The following is a 17,058-nucleotide window of genomic DNA, read 5'->3' as shown; positions in this document are numbered from 1 at the left end:
TGGCTCTTTCTTTCCACAGCTGAGAAAAATTGTCCTCTTTTGAGGACTCATGGGAATTAGATTGGACTCACTCAGATACTCCAAATTAATATTCACATTTCAAGGTTGTTAACCTTAATCCTGTCTGTTAAGATCACTTTTGCCATGTAAGATAACATGCACATTGGTTCTAGTGATTAGGATGTAGACATCTTTGAGGGGTTGTTTTTCTCATGAGTAGCATTACAATTGTATTAGCACCAATCTCAGGCTTTCCTATAGGCAGTGATGGAAGGATTGAAACCATAATTAAAAGGGGAATCTAAAGTTCTCACTAGGCCTGTCAGTGATTTGGAATGCTAGGGCCTTGTAATGCCAAAATTCATTTCATGACCCACTAATTTTTCATTTGTCTCCCCAAAATCTGTGTCTCGTGTTCTGAGACACTCACAGGTTCAAGGCTCTATTGGTGCAGGAGGCCCCCTTGATGAAAACCTTGCACCTTGCCCATTCAGTCCTGGGTTTGGGCACTTTTCAGTGATCAGATTTTCAACTGACCACATAGTTCAGTCATTGTCAGTCTTCTTTTTTTTCTAATATACAAACACATTACAGGTGGTGCTTCATTTGAAGATAAAGTATTTCTTAGGGATGTCTACCTATTTGTCCTAGCCCTGTGCTCTGTAACAATACAGAGCAAGTTGAATTACTCAGCAGAGTAGACAGAGAACACATAAGAGTTTAAAAAAAAAAATAAATAAATCAGACAATCTGGGTTCAGGACACAGCTCTGCCACTAACTAGCGAAGTATTTTGGAACAACTTTATGTTTTTCAGGTTGAAGAAAGAGGAATGGTAAACTAATATCAACACCTACTGCATAGGACTTCCCTAGTAGCTCAGTTGGTAAAGAATCTGCCTGCAGCACAGGAGACCCAAGTTCAATCCCTGGGATGGGAAGATCCCCTGGAGAAGGAAATGGAAACCCACTCCAGTGTTCTTGCCTGGAAAATCCCATGCACAGATGAGCCTGGTGGACTACAGCCCATGGGGTTGCAAGAGTCAGACTCAACGTAGTGACTAAACCACCAGCAGGACTTTTGTAAAAATTAAGTGTGTGAATGATATGAAATCTTTTAGGCTACAAACTTGGTGACCATGCAATAACTGATTGTCCAAACTGAAACATTTTTGAGAGTGAAAGAGAATGCTATTGATAATTGTGTTGCTATCACAGGCATCAATAGGTATTGGCCTAGTAACTAGGGTTACAGGTTCATACTCTACGTAGGACAGTTCATTAATTTTCATCATTACTTCCTGTTTTGCATAGAAGTGCTCTAAATTCAAAGTCAAGTAATCATGTCAACTCTGTTTTTTTTTTTTAATTGTTGGTTTTTAGCTTAAATTGGTCCACTTCTTTTAAACCTTTCAAGATGGTATGTCACTTAGACTCCTTTTCCTGATCAACTTTCTATAGATAAGGCATGATTTTTTTTTAGTCCTTTCTCGACATCTGCATTTTTCTAGATTTCATATATATGCATTGATATACAGTATTTGTTTTTCTCTTTCTGACTTCACTCTCTATATATAACAGGCTCTAGGTTCATCTACCTCAGTTCAACTGACTCAAATTCGTCCCTTTTTATAAAAGAAACTGAGGAAATGATCCTGTTCACCATTGCAACGGAAAGAATAAAATACCTAGGAATAAACTTACCTAAGGAGATAAAAGACCTGTGTGCAGAAAACTGAAAGACACTGATGAAAGAAATTGAAGATGACAGAAACAGATGGAGAGATATATCACATTCTCATATTGGAAGAATCAATACTGTGAAAATGACTATGCTACCCAAAGCAATCTGCAGATTCAGTGCAATCCCTATCAAATTACCCATGGCTGTTTTCACAGAACTAGAACAAAAAATTTTACAGTTTGTATGGAAACACAAAAATAGCCAAAGCAATAGAGAAAGAAAAAGACCTATAAGAATCAATCTTCCCGACCTCAGACTACACTACAAAGCTAAGGTAAGCAAGACAGTACTGTACTGTCACAAAACAGAAATACAGATCAGTGGAACAAAATAGAAGGCCCAGAGATAAACCCACACACCTGTGGACACCTTATCTTTGACAAAGGAGGCAAAAATATTCAGTGGAGAAAATATAGCATCTTCAATAAATGATACTGGGAAAACTAGACAGCTACATGAAAAAGAATGAAATTAGTATACTTCTTAACATCATACACCAAAATAAACTCAAAATCGATTAAAGACCTAAAATGTAAGGCCAGAAACTTATTATAAAACTCTCAGAGGAAAACATGGGCAGAACACTGTTTGACATAAATTGCAGCAAGATCCTCTTTGATCTACCTCCTAGAGTAATGAAAATAAAAGTAAAAATGAACAAATGGAACCCAATTAAACTTAAAACCTTTATCGCAGCACAGGAAACTATAAAGATGAAAAGACAGCCCTCAGAATGGGAGAAAATAATTGCAAGTGAAGCAACTGACAAAAGGTTAATCTCTAAAATATACAAGCTGCTCATGCAGAAAAACAAACAACCTAATCAAAAAAATGAGCAGAAGACCTAAACAGACATTTCTCCAAAGAAGACATATAGATGGTCAACAAACAAATGAAAAGATGCTCAACATCACTCATTATTAGAGAAATGCAAATCAAAACTACAATGAAGTGTCACTTCACACCACTCAAAATGGCCATCATCAGAAAGTCTACAACAGTAAACCCTGGAGAGGGTGTGGAGAAAAGGGAACCCTCTTGCACTGTTGGACTTCCCAGTGGCTCAGTGAGACGTAGGTTTAATCCCTGGGTTGGGAAGATCCCCTGGAGAAGGAAATGAACGCCCTAGCTGGTATTCTTGCTTGGAAAATCCCATGGACAGAGGAGCCTCATGGGCTATTGTCCAAGGGATTGCAAATGAGTCTGACATGACTTAGTGACTAAATAACAACAACCTCCACTGTGGGTGGGAATGTAAATTGATACAGCCCCTATGGAGTACAGTATAGAGATTCTTTAAAAAAAAAAAAAAAAAAACTAGGAGTAAAACTACCATATGACCCAGCAACCCTGCTGCTGCACAGGTGCTGTGCTTAGTCACTCAGTCAAGTCTGACTGTTCGCGACCCCATGGACTTGACACTCCAGGCTCCTCTGTCCATGGGATTCTCCAGGCAAGAATATTAGAGTGGGTTGCCATGCCCTCCTCCAAGGGATCTTCCCAACCCAAGGGTCGAACCCAGGTCTCTCTCATTGCAGGTGGATTCTTTACCATCTGAGCCACCAAGGAAGCCCATGACTACTGGAGTGAGTAGCTTATCCCTTCTACAGGGGAACTTTCCAACCCAGGAACTGGGGTCTCCTGCCTTATAGATGGATTCTTTACCAGCTGAGCTACTGTGAAGCCCACTGCTAGGCATATACCCTGAAAGTGAAAGTGAAGTCACTCAGTCGTGTCTGACTCTTTGCAACCCTGTGGACTGTAGCCTACCAGGCTCCTCCGTCCATGGGATTTTCCAGGCAAAAGTACTGGAGTGGGTTGCCATTGCCTTCTCCCAGGGGATCTTCCCGACCCAGGGATCAAACCTGGGTCTTCCGCATTGCAGGCTGACTCTATACCCTCTTAGCCACCAGGGAAGCCCCTACATGCCTTGAGAAAACCATAATTCAAAAAGACACATGCAGCCCAATGTTCATTGCAACACTATTTACAATAGCCAGGATATGGAAGCAACCTAGGTGTCCATTATTCAGTTTTGTTCCTAAAAGTCAGCAGAATGTGGTGTGTCTGTGTTCAGATTTCAGCTCGGCCCCTTACCAACTTGGGTACATTTCATAACCTCTCTGTCTCAGTGCTCTCATATACCTGCTTCGCATGGGTGTAGTGAAGATTAAAGAATTAATATCTATCTCTAAAGGTCTTAGATTCGCACCTACCATACATAGACATGATGTTGTGTTGTCAAATAGAATAAATAAATGAGGTTACTGTAACTGACATTATTGAACGACAATTTGTGTGTGTGTGTGTGTGTGTGTGTGTCTACATTGGACATTGGAGATAAAGCAGTAAATAACAAAGGCATAAAGGCACAGTCCCTGCCCTCAGGGGGCTTACAGGATAGCAGAGACAGAGGGTATTAAAAGAGCATTGCTTAAATTAATGAGTTTCAAGTGTGACTAGGGCTATAAAGGAGAAAAACAAGATGCAGTGAGAATGTTTCACCACACCTGGGGGCCCAACTTTATCTGACCAGTGTAGGCTACAGAGGGACCATATGTCTCCCATGCTGACACTGGAAACATATTAATTAATGGAAAAATTAATTAGCTTCTAAGCAGTTGTGTCAGACTGTGAGCTTCTGGAGAGCTTGTGGCCATCAACGCCCTCAGGTCTTTCTTTACATGAGCTGCTGTCAAATGGATCTCCAGTTAAACTGCAGCTCTTACACTGATTTTTTGAAAGCCCAAATGGAGATTTCAAATTTATTTTTAACAAAGTTTGTCTTGATGTGTTTAGCCCTTTCCAGTCTGTCAAAATAATCTCTGATCTTGATTCTTCTTACACAGTGTCAACGCTTCAAATTGTCATCTTTAAATTGGTTAAGCATCCTTTCTATGTCTTATAAAGGCAGTTGTAAATGTTCTAGATTTTAGGTCTTTCCAGTTTATTTTAATTTTTTATAGAAGGAAACTTTTTTCTAATACAAAATAAAAAAGATAAGGTTTAAAAAGTTAAAAATCTCTATAATGCCTCTGTGATAGTAATATTATCAATATTTTATGTAATACCATTGCCCTCTTTTATAATTGGAGAAAAATATACCAAAGAAATAAGAAGCATATGGCATATATGTTTTTGAAACTATGGAGCACATACCCCATGTCTTTAAATTTTCTTCCGCAACACAATTTTAAAATGTTGTGTCATCTTTTTTTCCATCTGCATTTTATTTAACAAATGCTTCAGTTGGAGTTTTACTTTATTTCTATTTTCTTGCTATTATAAATAAAGCTGTGATAAACATCTTTATAGATAAATCTCTAAATACATTGCAAGCCGGGAATTTTTACAATTTTCATAGAGATGTTGTGTAAAACAATGACTTCTACAGTTGTTTGCTCTAGCAACCTCTGTTCCTTGACCATCTGGTTTAAAATCTATCTCAGCCTCCTCCCCAGACACAGTAGCTCCTGATTATCTTTCTCTCCCCTGTTTTCCTCAGAGCACTTATCATAATTTAACATGTTATCTAATATTCTTATTTATCTGCTTCTGGTCTATCACCCCCTCACTAAAATGTAAGCTCTCTAGGGAAGGATTTTTGTTTTGCTCCCTGCTATATTGCCAGCATCTAGTAGTAAGTGATCAATAAATGTCTGTTGAAAGAATGTAAATGGGTCTAGTTTCTTGGGGATATAAAGTGCTAAAATTACTCCATAAACACATCTCCCTTCCCGTTACTCCACCCCTGCTGATCAGTTCTCTGCTGATCAAGTACAGTGTTCCTTTCCACAATTATGATGATAATCTTCACCTATTTATTTTTATGTTTGGCAAAGGATGCTCCCTTTTCCTCCACCCTGGTCTCTGGAGGGCATGAGATCACAGTAAAGCTTGCCTTATATTACTCAGGGATTTCCCAGATAGTTCAGTGGTAAAGAATCTGCCAACCAATGCAGGAGATGTGAGTTCGATCCCTGGGTCAGGAAGATGCCCTGAAGAAGGAAATGGCAACCCACTCTGGTATTCTTACCTGGAAAATCCCATGGACAGAGGAGCCTGGAGGACTAATTCCATAGGGTTACAAAGAGTTGGCCATGACTGAAGCGACTTAGCAAGCAGACAGAAAAATAAATCGATTAATTTTATGACACAAAAGGAAAACTTAGGAAATGTTTTGAAACCCAGTTACATAAAATAGGATTCTCAGAGAATATGTACATTAGACTATATATTTATATTTTTAAATAGAATATAATTCTAAGTAATACAACTGAATAGAATTCTACCATGATGTTATCCTTCCATACTATTCCTCATCTTCTTTGACTTTTAATTATTTTACCAATCTTACCTACTGAAATGCATAAAATACTTTCTCTTCCTTTTTCATATCCAAGCTGTGGAATTACACAGGCATAGTTATAACAGTGTTGTTTTTACAGAATCAGTAATAATATGTTAACTTTTCATTTTGTGCATGGCTATTGTTCAGGGACCCATAGCATGAGTGTGTCAGCCTACCAGAAAAGTTTCCTTCTGTAGTGTTTGTATTGGGTGCTTCTGCTGATAATTAGCTACTCTTACAGTTACATCAATTTCAAACTGCTTCACTCTGATAATTTGTGATCCCATTCCTGCTTTGGGCATGTTGGTCGTCTGTCTGAATTTAGTGTGTAAATTCTGAATGACCAACTCTTCTATTCTTTGAGTTATTTTTCCACTTTGTGTTACTGGTGAAAATTAGCAATGATGGGTCAAAGAAAACTTAAGAAATGACTATTATCCAGGCTGCTCCTAAGAATACAAACTATCTAGAGGAAACGAGAAAACATAATCTACATAACATTCATGTATTTGATAAATATTCATTCTGATGAAGAAGGAGATCCCTGGCCCCTGCTTTCACTTTCAGTGAGCTTTTGGTCTTAATTCCCAAACACCTTCCCCCTCAGTGGCCTAGTCCTGAAAGTATTCTTGATGTCATTGCTATCCATGAGGGAGGGTTATCATTCCAAAGCTCAGTTCATTTTCACTCCCTATCAGATCAGATCAGATCAGATCAGTCGCTCAGTCATGTCTGACTCTTTGCGACCCCATGAATCGCAGCACGCCAGGCCTCCCTGTCCATCACCATCTCCCAGAGTTCACTCAAATTCACGTCCATCGAGTCGGTGATGCCATCCAGCCATCTCATCCTCTGTTGTCCCCTTTTCCTCCTTCCCCCAATCACTCCCAGCATCAAAGTCTTTTCCAGTGAGTCAACTCTTCACATGGCCACATGAGGTGGCCAAAGTATTGGAGTTTCAGCTTCAGCATCATTTCTTCCAAAGAACACCCAGGACTGATCTCCTTTAGGATGGATTGGTTGAATCTCCTTGCAGTCCAAGGGACTCTTAAGAGTCTTCTCCAACACCACAGTTCAAAAGCATCAATTCTTCAGCTCTCAGCCTTCTTCACAGTCCAACTCTCACATCCATACATGACCACAGGAAAAACCATAGCCTTGACTAGACGGACCTTGGTTGGCAAAGTAATGTCTCTGTTTTTCAATATGCTATCTAGGTTGTTCATAACTTTCCTCCAAGAAGTAAGTGTCTTTTAATTTCATGGCTGCAGTCACCATCTGCAGTGATTTTGGAGCCCAAAAAATAAAGTCTGATACTGTTTCCACTGTTTGCTCATCTATTTCCCAAGAAATGATGGGACCAGATGCCATGATCTTCATTTTCTGAATGTTGAGCTTTAAGCCAACTTTTTCACTCTCCTCTTTCACTCTCATCAAGAGGCTTTTTAGTTCCTCTTCACTTTCTGCCATAAGGGTGGTGTCATCTGCATATCTGAGGTTATTGATATTTCTCCTGGCAATCTTGATTCCAGCTTGTGCTTCCAGCTCAGCATTTCTTATGATGTACTCTGCATAACCCCCTATAGGAGGAGCTAATTACAGCAGAAGCAGCTAATTAAAATGCTGCAGAATGGCACTTTGTCCGTAGATTGCATTCTAAGTAGCTTCAATTGTGTCAGACTCTTTGTGATGCTATGGACTGTAGCCAGCCAGGCTCCTCTGTCCATGGGATTCTCCAGGCAAGAATGCTGGAGTGGGTTGCTGTGTCCTCCTCCAAGGGATCTTCGTGATCTAGGGACTGAAACTGCATCTCTTCTGGCTCCTGCACTGCAGGCAGATTCTTCATTGCTGAACCACCAGGGAAGCCCAAAGACTGGTAAATTCATGGATCACTAAATAATAACATGTATGTTAAAGTAAAAACTTGAATATATTATTACTGCTTCCTTTTGAAGCATTTTTTGTTAATTTTATTGTAGTATAGTTATTTTACAATGTTGTATTATTTTCTGCTCTACAGCAAAGTGAATCAATTATACATATGCATATATCCACTCTTTTTTAGGTTACCTTCCTATTTAGATCACCACAGAGCATAGTAGGGTTCCCTGTGCTATACAGTAGGTTCTCATTAGTTATCTATTTTATATATAGTGGTGTATATATGTCAATCCCAATCTCCCAGTTCATCCCACCCCTGCTTCCTCCTTTGGTAACCATAAGTTTGTATCTACATCTGTGACTCTACTTCTGCTTTGCAATTAAGTCACTTATACCATTTTTCTGGGTTTCCCAGGTGGTGCTAGCAATAAGAATCTGCTTGCCAAAACAGGAGACATAAGAGACTTGGGTTAGATACCTGGGTTGGAAAGATCCCCTGGAGGAGGGCATGGCAACCCACTCTAATATTCGTGCTTGAAGAATCCCATGGACAGAGAAGCCTGGTGGGCTATGGTCCATAGGGTTGCAAAGAGTCAGACACGACTGAAGCAGCTTAGCACACAGGCAAAATTTTTTCTAGGTTCCACATATATGTCTTCCTTGATACAATGATTCTATAACTATTGATATGGATTCCCCACTTGTTTGTTTATAAGTAGTGGAATGAAAACTCTTGATGTAGAATTGCCACAAGTTTAAATGCACAAAATTCACACAATTAAATGTGTCTTTTATTATAAATATGCACAAATCCAAACAGAAGAATTATTTAAAATATGCTTAAATCATTTAGCCATTTAATACTTACAAGAAATTGTTATTTTGGAACTAAGTATTTCATGTGCCTTCTGTTAATTCTTTCTATATCTGAAAAAGATCTCATTTCATTTATTATTGTCTTACTAATTTTTAACATGGCCAAGGTGAGGGGAGGCGGCCAGGAGGAGCAACCCCATGTCCAAGGAACAGTGGTTGCATGGGCGCAGGAGGGCAGAGAGGAGCTGCTCCATCTTCAAGGTCAGGAGGGGTGGCCATGAGGAGATACCCCTCGTCAAGGTAAGGAGCAGTGGTTGCGCTTTGCTGGAGCAGCCATGAGGAGATAACCCACGTCCAAGGTAAGAGAAACCCAAGTAAGATGGTAGGTGTTGCAAGAGGCCATCAGAGGGCAGACACACTGAAACCATAATCACAGAAAACTAGCCAATCTGATCACATGGATCACAGCCTTGTCTAACTCAATGAAACTAAGCCATGCCATGTGGGGCCACTCAAGATGGTAGGGTCATGGTGGAGAGGTCTGACAGAATGTGGTCCACTGGAGAAGGGAATGGCAAACTGCTTCAGTATTCTTGCTTTGAGAACCCCATGAACAGCAGGAAAAGGCAAAAAGATACGATACTGAAAGGGGAACTCCCCGGGATGGTAGGTGCCCAATATGCTACTGGAGATCAGTGGAGAAATAACTCCAGAAAGAATGAAGGGATGGAGCCAAAGCAAAAACAATACCCAGCTGTGTATGTGACTGGTGATAGAAGCAAGGTCCAATGCTGTAAAGAGCAATATTGCATAGGAACCTGGAATGTCAGGTCTATGAATCAAGGCAAATTGGAAGTGGTCAAACAAGAGATGGCAAGAGTGAATGTCGACATTCTAGGAATCAGCGAACTGAAATGGACTGGAATGGGTGAATTTAACTCAGATGACCATTATATCTACTACTGCAGGCAGGAATCCCTTAGAAGAAATGGAGTAACTATCATGGTCAACAAAAGAGTCTGAAATGCAGTACTTGGATGCAATCTCAAAAACGATAGAGTGATGTCTGTTCATTTCCAAGGCAAACCATTCAATATCATGGTTATCCAAGCCTATGCCCCAACCAGTAACACTGAAGAAGCTGAAGTTGAATGGTTCTATGAAGACCTACAAGACCTTTTAGAACGAAGACCCAAAAAAGATGTCCTTTTAATTTTAGGGGACTGGAATGCAAAAGTAGGAAGTCAAGAAACACCTGTAGTAACAGGCAAATTTGGCCTTGGAGTATGGAATGAAGCAGGGCAAAGGCTAATAGTTTTGTCAAGAGAAGGCACTGGTCATAGCAAACACCATCTTCCAGCAATACAAGAGAAGACTCTACATATGTAGAGTCTACACATCACCAGATTGTCAACACCGAAATCAGAATGATTATATTCTTTGCAGCCAAAGATGGAGAAGCTCTACACAGTCAGCAAAAAAAAGACTGGGAGTTGACTGTGGCTCAGATCATGAACTCCTTATTGCCAAATTCAGACTTAAATTGAAGAAAGTAGGGAAAACCACTAGACCATTCAGGTATGACATAAATCAAATCCCTTATGATTATACAGTGGAAGTGAGAAACAGATTTAAGGGACTAGATCTGATAGACAGAGTGCCTGATGAATTATGGATGGAGGTTCGTGACACTGTACAGGAGACAGGGATCAAGACCATCCCCATGGAAAAGAAATGCAAAAAAGCAAAATGGCTGTCTGGGGAGGCCTTACAAATAGCTGTGAAAAGAAGAGAAGTGAAAAGCAAAGGAGAAAAGGAAAGATATATGCATCTGAATGCAGAGTTCCAAAGAATAGCAAGGGGAGATAAGAAAGCCTTCCTCAGCAATCAATGCAAAGAAATAGAGGAAAACCACAGAATAGAAAATACTAGAGATCTCTTCAAGAAAATTAAAGATGCCAAGGGAACATTTCATGCAAAGATGGGCTTGAGAAAGGACAGAAATGGTATGGACCTAACAGAAACAGAAGATATTAAGAAGAGGCGGCAAGAATACACAGAATACTGTACAAAAGAGAGCTTCATGACCAAGATAAACACAATGGTGTGATCACTCACCTAGAGCCAGACATCCTGGAATGTGAAGTCAAGTCGGCCTTAGGAAGCATCACTACGAACAAAGCTAGTGGAGGTGATGGAATTCCCAGTTGAGCTCTTTCAAATCCTGAAAGATGATGCTGTGAAAACGCTTCAGTCAATATGCCAGCAAATTTGGAAAACTCAGCAGTGGCCACAGGACTGGAAAAAGTCAGTTTTTATTCCAATCCCAAAGAAAGGCAATGCCAAAGAATGCTCAAACTACTGCACAATTGCACTCATCTCACACACTAGTAAAGTAATGCTCAAAATTCTCCAAGCCAGGCTTCAGCAATACGTGAACCGTGAACTTCCTGATGTTCAAGCTGGTTTTAGAAAAGGCAGAGGAACCAGAGATCAAATTGCTAATATCCTCTGGATCATCGAAAAAGCAAGAGAGTTCCAGAAAAACATCTATTTCTGCTTCATTGACTATGCCAAAGCCTTCGACTGTGTGGATCACAATAAACTGTGGAAAATTCTGGAAGAGATGGGAATCCCAGACCACCTGACCTGCCTCTTTAGAAACCTGTATGCAGGTCAGGAAGCAACAGTTAGAACTGGACATGGAACAACAGACTGGTTCCAAATAGGAAAAGGAGTATGTCAAGGCTGTATATTGTCACCCTGCTTATTTAACTTCTATGCAGAGTACGTTATGAGAAACGCTGGGCTGGAAGAATCACAAGCTGGAATCAAGATTGCCGGGAGAAATCTCAATAACCTCAGATATGCAGATGACACCACCCTTATGGCAGAAAGTGAAGAGGAATTAAAAAGCCTCTAGATGAAAGTGAAAGAGGAGGGTGGAAAAAGTTGGCTTAAATCTCAACATTCAGAAAACGAAGATCATGGCATCTGGTCCCATCGCTTCATGGAAAATAGATGGGGAAACAGTGGAAACTGTCAGACTTTATTTTTCTGGGCTCCAAAATCACTGCAGATGGTGACTGCAGCCATGAAATTAAAAGACGCTTACTCCTTGGAAGGAAAGTTATGGCCGACCTAGAAAGCATATTGAAAAGCAGAGATATTACTTTTCCAACAAAGGTCCGTCCAGTCAAGGCTATGGTTTTTCCAGTGGTCATGTATGGATGTGAGAGTTTGACTGTGAAGAAAGCTGAGCACCAACGAATTGATGCTTTTGAACTGTGGTGCTGGAGAAGACTCTTGAGAGTCCTGTGGACTTCAAGGAGATCCAACCAGTCCATCCTAAAGGAGATCAGTCCTGGGTATTAATTGGAAGGACTGATGCTGAAGCTGAAACTCCAATACTTTGGCCACCTCATGCGAAGAGTTAACTCATTTGAAAAGACTCTGATGCTTGGAGGGATTGGGGGCAGGAGGAGAAGGGAACAACAGAGGATGAGATGGCTGGATGGCATCACCAACTCAATGGACATGAGTTTGAGTGAACTCTGGGAGATGGTGATGGACAGGGAGGCCTGGCATGCTGCGATTCATGGGGTCGCAGAGTCTGACACAACTGAGCGACTGAACTGAACCGAACTGAATTTTTAACATATAATTGACATATAACATTATATTAGTTTCAGATGTAGAACCTAATGATTCCATTTTTGTATCTATTGTGAAATGATCATCAAATAAGTCTAGTTAGCACCCATCCCATAGACAGAGGAGCCTGGCAGTCTACAGTCAATGGTGTCCCAAGTGTCGGATATGACTTAGCGACTAAACCACCACAGCACCCATCACCATACCTAGTTACAAACTGTTTTTTCTTATGATGAGAACTTTTAAGATCAACTTTTAGCAACTTTCACATAAGCAATACAGTGTTACTAACTATAGGCTTACCATGGTCTTGCTAACTATGGTCTTACTGTTTTTTAAAGGAATTTTAATTTGTGCATTTTTACATAAGCAAAATGTATCACACATTAGAATCATTCATAGTCAACAGCTGTCATTTGTATTAACAGAGTTTTTATACTCGTTCCCTATTCCCATCCAAACTTGAAAAACTAAATGCTGACAGAGACTGTCAGGTCAAAAATGAACTCCTAATATGACAACTGAAGTGGACTGCTACAAAACCTGGCTGTCAAAACAGGAGTTATGGGTTTGCAATGTAAATATAGTTAAAGGTACAAGTTATTCAGGCGTCCATCTGTCAAAAGACAGGATGTACTATATCCTGTGGCATTACATTATATTCACTCCTAAGTATAGGGGCCAGGAAGACTTGTGTGAAATCCTCAAGCAGAAGAGACAAGGTGCAAATTGCACTTATAGATTTTAATATTTCATGTTTTCCATGTTTCTTATGGTGATAATCTATTATTTTTATATTGAGAAAAGCTCCTTTCATTGGAAATGACAAGATTCTATTCCAAAATATAATCAGAATCATATTTTTGCTACAAGGAAAGAAGAGAACTGTTTACAAGATTATTTAAGGAAAGGAAAGAACTAATCTTTCCCTGGCTCCTTCCAGGTAAAGAAATAATTTTATGTTATCTCTGGGATAGCACTGACCTAGCACTAGGGATCAACGCTTGCAAAATGGATGTACTTCAGGTACCACCGTGGGCTGGTTCAGGTTAACATCTATAGATTCAAAATAGGTAGAAATCCTCCATATCCAACATTTATGACATAGCATAGAGCATAAAATACGTAATTGGGGAATCAGCTTTTATAAAATTAAAAAATATAAATCTAATCAAGTGACATTAGGGCTTCCCAGGTGGCATGGTGGTAAAGAATCCACTTGCCAATGCAGGAGATACAAGAGACATGGATTCAATCCCCGAGTCAGGAAGATTCCATGGAGAAGGAAATAGCAACCCGCAACAGCATTCTCACCTGGAAAATTCCATGGCCAGAGGAGCCTAGCAGGCTACAGTCCATGGGGTGGCAAAGAGTTCAACATGACTGAGCATGCACGCAAGCAGCAAACAAGCCACACTAACCATACAAGTTTAACAATTTGCTATCGTCAATTAAACATCTATTATATATTAAGCAGCAATGTAGAGATACTTATGTCATCTAATTGAATTACAGCAACGCAAAAAGGATTGTCAGCAGGGAGAATTATCAATCCAGGCAGCATTTGTTAAAGAGACTTCTAAGGAAGAGAAATGTGCTTGAAAATAAAAGGGGCCAGCATGAAGTACATGTCACACCAGTTGTCTGTCAGTGGTGTTTGGGGAGGCATCCAGAGTTCTTCCATGAACTTTAGTTCATGAAAACAAGCACATTAACTACTTTTCCCCCTTCTATTTAGGGCACCAATTTTTAAAGTTGACAACCTCCTGCAGGGATGTTCTGAAAGACAGAGACGTCTTGTCAGAATTATAAATGTCCTTGGTGGATGAGGCAGAAAGAGTGGACTGTATAGGACGTTCTTGACAAGTCCTCAGGATCTGAAGTGGTAACTATCTTTTTAGCTAGGTTTTCTTTTTTTGTGGATGACAGGAGATGTTTTAAAAATTGTGAAGGACAGAACTTCTCTATTTAGTTACTTGTAATCAGGCAGGAAAGGGTATGCACACAATTTAGTACATAGTAGGTGTTCAATATATATTTATTTCATCTAATATTCCCTCCCTCATCACTGCCAATGATTTCTGAGTTAAGGGTGAATTTCCAGCTCTCATGGCTGCCAGACAGGGCATGTAGGTTTGCTCCATCACTGAACAGTTGGGTTGTGCCTCTTCCTCTTTTGCTTCTGACATGACCCATGCTCATGCCATAGTCCAAACTGAATTCATATGCATCTACATCTTTATAGATAGGTTGATAGCCACAATATAAGTATGTGTTCATGAAGTGTATTCACAAATATATATATGTGTGTGTATATGCATGCATACATATGTATGTGTGTGTATACATTTATATTTGGCATCTGTATTTGCCAGCTCCTTACCCTTCTCTGGGAAACTGTTAGCCCTCCTTATCCCAACTCATGTTCTTACTCTCAGTTTAGATTTGGCTTTTACAGGAAAATGTGAACCTCTACTCACAGCTGTTCGGTTCCAGGATCATATATATCTAAACTTTCAGTGACTTTCTTGAATGTAGAGTAGGCTTACAACTTAACCAACATAGCCAAAATATAACTGCTGCTACTTCTCCAACCCTGACGACCTAGCCCACCCCCTAAAAACTATTCTGTTCATCTTCTGGAATTTTCCATCTGAGTAAATGTTGTTAACTGAAAACAGGTTTGCTGGCTCCATGCACAGCAAGCCAAATGCTAAGTAGTTGAGGTTTACAGCAGAGAAAGTTTTATTCACAAGACAGTCAAGTGAGAAGGCAGGAGAACAAATATCAGGTCCGTCCCCCACTCTCACACCCCCGCCAAAGCGAGGGCTTAGAATATTGAAGAGTGAAGACTATAGGGTAGTTGGAGGTGCAGGGGGAGGTGATTGAAGGCAGGAAAAAGGTGATGCAGTACCTGCCCTGCACAGGCATATTTAAGTTACATGCTTTTTCATGGACAAGCTCAGAAAATTGTGGCGTTAGCCATTCACTAAGAGTGAAGCTTTTGGCCCTCTGACGTCAAATGATTATGCATTGGACTCTTACATGGGTTCAGTCAAATGGTCACTGATATCAACCAATTTGCCCTGAGCAAGACTAGCTGCTAGGAGACTGTTACTATAGCAATCCATACATTAGAGGTGTTATCTACAGGGGATAGTTAAAAAGTCTCATGATATGCTGTTTAAGTTATTTGAATCTTGGAGGGTATGCAACCTGCAAGAACAATCAAAGTAAGCTTGGTCAGTGAAGGTGGGTTGCTGTTGTTTAGTTGATAAGTCATGTCCGGCTCTTTTGTGACCACATGGACTGTAGCTCGCCAGGCTCCTCTGTCCATGATGTTTCCCAGGCAAGAATACTGGAGTGGGTTACCGTTTCCTTCTCCAGACAATCTTCCTGACCCAGGGATCAAACCCGCATCTCCTGCTTTTGCAGGTGAATTCTTTACCACTGAGCCATCTGGAAAGCCCAAAGGTGGGTAACAGGATATTATTAACCAAACAAATTTACAGCTTAAGGGATCAGATGGACTGTCCTTGGTTTCAGTGATATCACCACTTATTCTGTTGCTCACTTAAGCTCCAAACATAGATGTTTCCTGTCTCCCTTACACTTCTATACTGGATCCATCATAAAGTTTTTTTTGGCCCTATTTCAAAAATATTTTCTGAATCCTTCCTCTTCTCTCCATTTCTACTATATTACCACAATCAGTGGTAAAGAACACTCTTGCCAATGCAGGAGATGTGGGTTTGATCCATGGATTGGGAAGATCCCCTGGAGAAGGAAATGACAACCCATTCCAGTATTCTTGCCTGTCCCATGGACAGAGGAGCCTGGTGGGCTACAGTTCATAGGACCAGAAGAGTTGGACAAGACTTAGCAACTAAAACAACAACAAACAAGCCACCGATATCTTTCTCCTGAATTTCTACAAGAGCTTTATAGTTGATATTCCTGCTTTTACTTTTTCTTCCCCTCCTGCTGCCTAAGATACTTTTCTAGTACACTCAGAATAAAACTGATTTTACAAAGCCTCATAAGCTTTACTGTAACATCTTCCCTGGTGGCTCAGATGGTAAAGCATCTGCCTACAATGCGGGAGACCCGCGTTCGATCCCTGGGTTGGGAAGATCCTCTGGAGAAGGAAATGGCAACCCACTCCAGTACTCTTGCCTGGAAAATCCCATGGATGGAGGAATATGGTAGGCTAAAGTCCCCGGGGTTGCAGAGAGTCGGACACGACTGAGCGACTTCACTTTCACTTTCATAAGCTTTCTGGCTCCTAACTTTGTCACCAATCAGTCACCATTCTTCCTTCACTAAAATAGTTTCACAAGCCTTTTTCGCTCTTTAAGTGTGCTGAATGTCTCTTTTGTACTTTACTATTGAATATTACCTCTGTGTAAGACTCTCTGCCTCTTGATGTTGTCCAGAGCTGATTTGATCAAGTCAGTTTAGTTCAAACATCACCTCCTTGGAGATACCCATTTCCACCTTCCTTATTCACACGATCACTTCATCACCTGTTTTATTTATTTACAGACACTCAGAGATACCTGAAATCGCATTGTTCAGGTATCTGTTTGCTCCTTTCTCCCACTAGAATGTGAG

Source organism: Bos taurus, chromosome 24 (genome assembly GCF_002263795.3).
Source record: "Bos taurus isolate L1 Dominette 01449 registration number 42190680 breed Hereford chromosome 24, ARS-UCD2.0, whole genome shotgun sequence".
NCBI classification, from domain to species: Eukaryota; Metazoa; Chordata; class Mammalia; order Artiodactyla; family Bovidae; genus Bos; species Bos taurus.
This window is presented reverse-complemented; position numbering follows the sequence as displayed.